A 7,188-nucleotide genomic window follows, 5' to 3' on the forward strand; every position below is an offset into this window, starting at 1 on the left:
TGAACAAAAATTTGTAGGAGGCCAGGCACAGTGGCTCACCCCTGTAATCCCAGCGCTTTGGGAGGCCGAGGTGGGAGGATCACTTGAGGTCATGAGTTGGAGACCAGCCTGGCCAACATGGTGAAACTCTGTCTCTACAAAAAATACAAAAATTAGCCAGGTGTGGTGGCACACGTCTGTAATCTCAGCTACTCAGGAGGCTGAAGCAGGAAAATCATGAACCCAGGAGGCAGAGGTTGCAGTGAGCCAAGACCACGCCATTGCACTCCAGCCTGGGTGACAAAGACTCTGTCTCAAAAAAAAAAAAAAAAAAAAATGAAATTATGCTCTAATATATAAAACAGATGCAAGGGGAGCTGTCCCGGCTGGAGTGGGCAAGTGCCTGGGAACTTCAACAGCTTGGTCCCCGCCTTTCCTGCCTTGGGCCTCCAAGGAGCACTGGGTTCTGTGGAGCCCCAACTGAGAACCATTGCACCAGCTCACCTCTGAGGTCCTCTCCAACCTATAAGATGCTCAAAACAGACTCCCTCTGAGCCCCACCTGTCACTTACATTCACAGAGATGGAGCAACCAGGATAAGTAAGTCACATTCACAGGATCTTTCCTTTGAAGTTGCTATTTCTTCACCCAGGATAACCACAGAAAAGAAAAACTGGACCTGAAAAAATCTGCTTGATTTTATATCTAGGACTGCCTTTTCTTCACCCCAAAACAATAATCTACATTGTTTACTACGGAACAGCTGAGGTGAAAATTCAGTTTAGTGGTGACAGGGTTGTTGGCGGGGTGGTGGGGGGACGGGGGACTTAAGTCAATGATCACTTCATTGAAATTCTGCAAGAAAGCTCAATTTGGAAGTTTACCACTCGGATGAGCAACCCAGTGAATTACCACCTGACCTAAAAGTTTATGTTGCATATTGTATAAGCTATTGAGGTTTGCCTCTTTGTGGTCCACCACCACTATTTAATTTTAATGGTCTTATTGAGCAGTGAAGGCAGGAGCACAAAACACAAGTTACAAAATTCTGTCTGTGTGTGTGTATATATATATATATATATATATATATATATATATGTCATTGGCAGTGCCAGTCCAGTCAGCATGGGGCCTGGGTTCCAGGGTAAGTTTGATTTTATCTTGTGCTGCTTTTATCCTGTTGTCATAGAAATATCCCAAATTTGGGCATCTAAACTCTTATCATCAGGACTGCCTTTCATATCCAGAAACAACCCCTAAATCTTTGGCCAGATCATGTGTTGTAACTTTGAATGAATAAATGTGGTCAGTGTATCTAACCCTTCTGACATCTCAGAATCAGTTGGAGTAAATGTCTGTACACTGGTGGTCTATGCATATTTCCACACACATTTCTATCAAAGCATGAGAATTTTGACTTGAATTACTTACTCCATTCCAAGTCCAAATTGGCAATGCTAGTCAAATAAATTGGGCAAAGTATGATGGATGGTGAGATGGATAAATGAACAGTAAGGGCTTCAGAGAAACCACCAAATTTATCTTATTTAATACTTTGTGACAAGACAGTTTGAAGTACAGAGTTCTGTGGCTCAGTCTCATATTCTTTCTTTCATTTGTCATAGTTGGATAAAGTAGTGAGACAAATGTTTTGAAAATAAAAATTTGCTTACACAAACATTAAGCCGAGCATCATCTGAGAATCATTGGAAAGCTAGCAGCTCCTTGCTCTTACCACGTGGGCATAAGGATGTAGGGCTCTGGGGTCAGGCTGCCTGGCCTGGAGTCCCTTGTGTGGTGACTTTGGGGCATGTTCTTCACCATCCCCCCACCATTTCGTTTTCCTGTGATGGGTGTAGTAATAGTACCTACTTATAGGGCTGCTGTCAGAATTAAATGGGCTAATACATGTAAGGTGCTTGAACAGTACCTGGCAGGTAGCAGACATTTAATAAACATTAACTACTGTGATTTATTTCCACAAAAGAAATCATTATAGAGAACTATTTTCATGAAATGCAGTCTGACATTTTCTTGGGCATATTTCTGCCTCTTTGTCCACTCTATTTCAAAACCAACCGCTACAATTATTACGGTACTTGAGGTTGTATGTGTGTTAAGGGGTAATAATGAAAGTTTAACTCTAGGAAAACCCTGAGAGCCACATCATCTGCTGAGAACCCTCATGACAGCAAATAGTTTTGTTTTTCCCAAGGCTGGGCACTTTCAGATCCCCTCGGTCTAATCCTGTAGTCTCCAAATTCCATCTGCATGAATTCATAGTCATTGCAATGTTGGAAATCACAGGATTTCACAAAATCATAATCTAAGACTGAAAGGGACTTGAGTGATCAATCATTTAGCATTCTCCCACCCCCGCCCCCACCCAAATGTAGCTACAATGAAAGGAATGGCTTGGAAGGGAACATGCTCATTGCATGACTTGTCCATGGCCTGTGAGACCAAACTAGAACCAGCCCCTTACCTCAACTGCTGCAATTGGGCTGTTCTTCCAACACGCTATATGCAGATCCCACCTAGCATAGTGTTAGATCACAGTTGATATTCAATAAATATTCCTTCAACTAGTGTTTGAATAAATGAAACCAGCCTTAAATATTTTGTTTCAAAAGGTCTCTTTTGTGATTTTTTGGGGGAAATGAATTATCCTCCCAAACACTTATCTTTCCCTCCAACCTAATTCCCAATATACATCCTAGTGTATATTGGGGAAAAAAATTCTATCTTCAAGATTTCACTACATTCCTTTTAAAAACATGATCTTCCAATACCATATTGGAACTCATATACTTCTCTACTGGTTCGTTTTTCTCTTTCTTCTATATATAGAATTTAAGGTAGTCACAGACTTAAATGGCAATGAAAAAAATTGTGAGGGTTCTTTTAGTTCACCCTTCAACCTGAACCTTGGCAGGGTAGGCCAGGCCAGGACTCTCAGCCTTGCAAGGGAATCTCATAATCACGTTGAAGAACGAGGACTAGCTGGAACACAGCATCTGCATCCAGCTTCCTTCTACCTGCCTCGCTCCCTTACCCTTCTTCATCCAAATCCTGCCACGTTCTGTACGAAGCCTAGCCCAACACCCTCCCTTCAAGTCCAAAACTCTCTTCTCCCTTTACAAACTGTTGTAGTAAATTTTTTGTGTATATCGTTATGTATTAATTACATATTATCATTATGTATTATCCATCACTTTAAAATTATTACTTGTATTTAGTTACCCAAAAAAGACATACATTAATTCAAACTACAGAACTTGGCTGGGCACAGCGGCACATGCCTGTAATCCCAGCACTTTGGGAGGTACAAGCTTGTAGTCCCAGCTACTAGGGAGGCTGAGGCAGGAGGACCACTTGAGCCTAGGAGATGGAGGCTGCAGTGAGCTGAGATTGTGCCAATGCACTCCAGCCTGGACAACAGAGTGAGACTCCATCTCAACAAAACAAAACAAAACAAAACAAACAAAAAAAACAAATTACAGAACTTCAAATATTATAACAAGGTTATGGATGGGTATCAATAATGATATGGCTAAAGCCCTTCTTGACAATCCCTCTAGTTCTTGTCTCTCTTACTGGGCATCTTCTATACTTTTTCTGTCTATTTTGTATGCATTTTTACTTATAGAGATGTATAACTTTATATTGTTTTAATATCAATAGTACCATATAGTATGTACTGTTCTGCAATTTGCTTTTTTAATTAATAGTATATCTTGGTGATCTTTTTCTGTCTCAGTATATATAGATCTGCTTCATTCTTTTGAACTGCTGCCTAATATTCCAGAAGACAGATGCACCACAGTTTATTTAGCCATTCCCTGTTGATGGCTGTTAGGCTGTTTTCTACTTCAGAATGACCAAAATTGCAATGAACATCCTTATACATGCTGAGCTCATGGATGCCTGCTTCTTTGGGTGACATACTGAGAAATGGAATGGTGAGTCACAGAATGTGCACATTATTAATTTTATAGTGCCAAACTGCTCTTCCAATTGGTTATATCAATTTACACACCAGTCAGCAGTATATGAAAGTACCTGTTTTCCCACTAGCTTGCCAAAATCACTTTTTACCTTGTTTTACCTGCATGTATATTTTATCTCCTAGGCTTGGGGTTGTAAGCTTTATGAGAGAAGGGCCCAATGACTTCCTTATATTTTATTTCATTTCTTTCCCTATCTAGAGGTGTTTAAGAATTGGTGTATACTCAGGAGGCTGAGACGGGAGGACCCCTTGAATCCAGGATTTCGAGACCAGTATGAGCAATATAGCGAGACCCCCTATCTCAAAACAACAACAAAACAAACAACAAAAGAATTGGTGCTCAATAAGTGTTTGTTGAATGATCTCTAACCACAAGTTCTTTGTTAATCTCTGTGCAATATACTTTCCATTTACCAAGACTCCATCTAACTTGGAGGTTATTTCTTAAGGTTGAAAAACATTCTTAAGAAAGTTGGCTGAATTTTTGCACATCCCTCCCTGGTAACAAGTTACAGATACCTTTCATTTAAAGTTGCCTAAGACAGGACTCACCTCCTGTTCTGCTGGCAGGAGGCAGTGAAAACAGATGTGGTTGTCTTAGACAATAGCTAGCAGGGTGTCCCGCCCACTGGGAAATGGCAGACCAGAGGCGCCTTAAAAATCCTGGGAACCAGACAGAAGATGGAATGGTGAGGGAGTAGGGTCAGAATCATCAGGACACTCCGGATTCAACGAGGTAAATTCTTTTACGGAGTTTTGATATAGAGGAAACCACTAACAATGTGTAAAGTCTGACAATTAATGGATCCAGGTGAGGTGTAACTGTGGTAGGGTAGGAAAAACCAGAGAAGAGAACTGGGCATGTTTTAAAAGGAAATTTGGCTACAGGAAAGAGGGGTTATGAAGATGTGAATTATGCGACTTAAGATAAACTTTTCCGCCGGGCAGTGCCTCTATTTATTTATATGTAATTTTAGGCTAAAACAATTCTAAAAATCACCAGTATGTTTCCAAATCTTGGAGCTCTGAACATTTAGTCTGAAAATAAGAAGTGTGTTAAAATGGATTGAGAATTATGTGTAGCTTAGTTTGTGGTTCAAAACAACACACACGAAGACACGTTCTCGCTCCTAATAATGTTTTCTTTTTCTCTCACCTATTGAACCGTTTCAGTAGCAACTGTGCAGCCCAGTGAGGTGACAATTGGATTTCAAAACAAACACAAATGAGCAAAGTGAGGAAACCATTTGCCGTGGTGGACTGATGGCCCCTAGCGGATCCTGGGGTCTGTGGGGCTTAGAACTGGGCCCTTGTTTTGAATTCCTCTGAGGTGGACAGAGGCTGGACGGACACCTCAGTTCCAGCGTGGATGTGATAGTGGAACTGCCCTTAAAATCAGGGCAGCGGAGCCACGGTTCCCATCGCGTCCCCTCAAACACTCAGGGCCCCGCATTTTGGTTTCTCAGCCCATTTCCTCTCGCGCCTTTCATCCCTTCACTCATCCAGGGCCGTTGCCAAAAAACCCTGGCAGGGACCAGGCCTCAGTCAGGCGCACGGTGGTCCACTGCACGCGACGGGACACTCCTGGAGGAGGCTCCTTTGGCCCTTGGGGAACCAATGCCCCTTTGGCCATTGTTGTAAGGAACAAAGAGGGCAAGAACTGAGGGCGCCCCCCCGAGGAAAGGCGGGGGAGGACACCCACGGGCGATCCGGGGGGCTGGCCGGGCTGGGGCTGCAGGCTGGGAGCCGGGGGAGGCAGGGCTGGTCCCCAACCGCCGCGCCCCGCGAGCGATACGCACGGCGTCCGGCGCCCGGCAGAGCCCTTTCCTGCGCCGCAGCCAGTTTACTTTTATTCCCTTTTTCGATATTTTTATGATTATTCTTTTTTCCCGCGCAAAGCGGGAGCCAGACTACCCAGGCGAGCCACGGCGGGGCCGCCATTTCCCGGTGAAAGCGCAGCGCGCGTCGGCACCGGGCGCCCCGGAAAGGGAACCGAAGGGGAGTGCCCGGCCCCGCGCCCTCTTCCGCGCCGGCCCCGGGGCGCACGCCCGCCCGCGGCGCCTGGGTGTCCGCGCAGCAACCCCCAGCCCTGGCCCCGGCGCCCGGCGTCCCCGGCCTGACCTTCCCCGGCGCGGCCCGCCCCCGGACTCGGGTCCCTAACCTCCGCCCGGCTGCTCCGCGCCCCCTCCATTGTCAGCCTGGAGCCGCCGGCGCCCTGCCCGGGCACCTTCCGAGGCCCCCGAGCGGCCCTCCCCGGGCTCCCTCGGGCCCTGCGCAGCCCCCCACCCATCGCCCCGTGCCCCTCGGCGGCCGGGCGCCTCCCTCCTCCCGCTCCTGCGCCTGAAACTCCGCATTCCCAGGAGACCTCCGCTTCCTCCGGGTCCAGCCTCGCCTGGGGCCCGCTGCTGAACCTCGCATCCCTCCTCCTTCCCCCCTCAGTACCCTCGACGCCCCCGGCCCCTCGCTGGCCGCAGGAATTTGACCACTTCTTTAGCAGCCCCCCCTTTATCGCCCAAGGAAGCAAGTTGGGCAGCTGGATTTAAGAATTTGTTTTTGCAGGGGGTGGGTCGGCTATCGAGGGTGCGCCCTCAGGGGCTCCGGGGAGAGGCAGAGGTGGTTCTCTCCGGCCCCTGCACTGCCCCGGCGGCGCGTTTTGTTTCCAGACCCCGGAGCACCCTAAACAATAATGCCATCGCCATGGCGGGCTCACCTGGTGCTGCGCCGCCTGCTCCGGGCGCCCGGTGCCCTCTGCGCTCCCCTCCCCGGGCGCAGGTTCGGCCCACGCGGCGCCGGTGCCGGGCAGGACTCTTTGCCTTTCTTTGGGTTCTATCTGTGCGTGTCAATGGCGGCAAGCGGCAGTTCTCTGGGCCGCGGATAGTAGCGGGGGGAGGAGGAGGAGGGAGAAGGGATTGCTCCTTCTCCACATAACCACCTCTAGGAGGAGTCGCTCAGCCTCATCCCCCGCCAGCCCAGGCTCCGCGACGGGTCTGGGGCTTTCGGTGGGGCTTGATGAGCTATTGTCCTTCAGGAGCATTAATGGTGAAACCGCGCGGCCTCGGCGTACTTGGCCGATCTGCGAGACGAGCCGAGGGCCACTCGCTAAGATGAGGCTTTTCCCAGAGCTGGGCACAAACGCGCTATGGTCGCGATCCAGTCTCCTGTTAGCCGGATCCACCTTTGGTGGGAGAAGGTGGCGTGGG

General features: G+C 47.8%; 1 protein-coding gene across 1 annotated transcript in view; it reads right to left on the reverse strand.

Annotated features, from left to right (window-relative positions):
- The window catches only part of LOC100456998 (core histone macro-H2A.2), a 59,460-nt gene extending 52,595 nt beyond the window's left edge, over positions 1-6,865 (reverse strand). Inside the window, exon 1 of the mRNA XM_002820864.5 lies at positions 6,699-6,865. The gene's annotated coding sequence lies outside the window, so the exon portion shown is untranslated. The remainder of the gene's footprint in view (positions 1-6,698) is intronic.
- Between the last annotated feature and the right edge of the window lie 323 nt (positions 6,866-7,188).

This window comes from Pongo abelii, chromosome 8 (assembly GCF_028885655.2).
Source record: "Pongo abelii isolate AG06213 chromosome 8, NHGRI_mPonAbe1-v2.0_pri, whole genome shotgun sequence".
NCBI lineage: Eukaryota > Metazoa > Chordata > Mammalia > Primates > Hominidae > Pongo > Pongo abelii.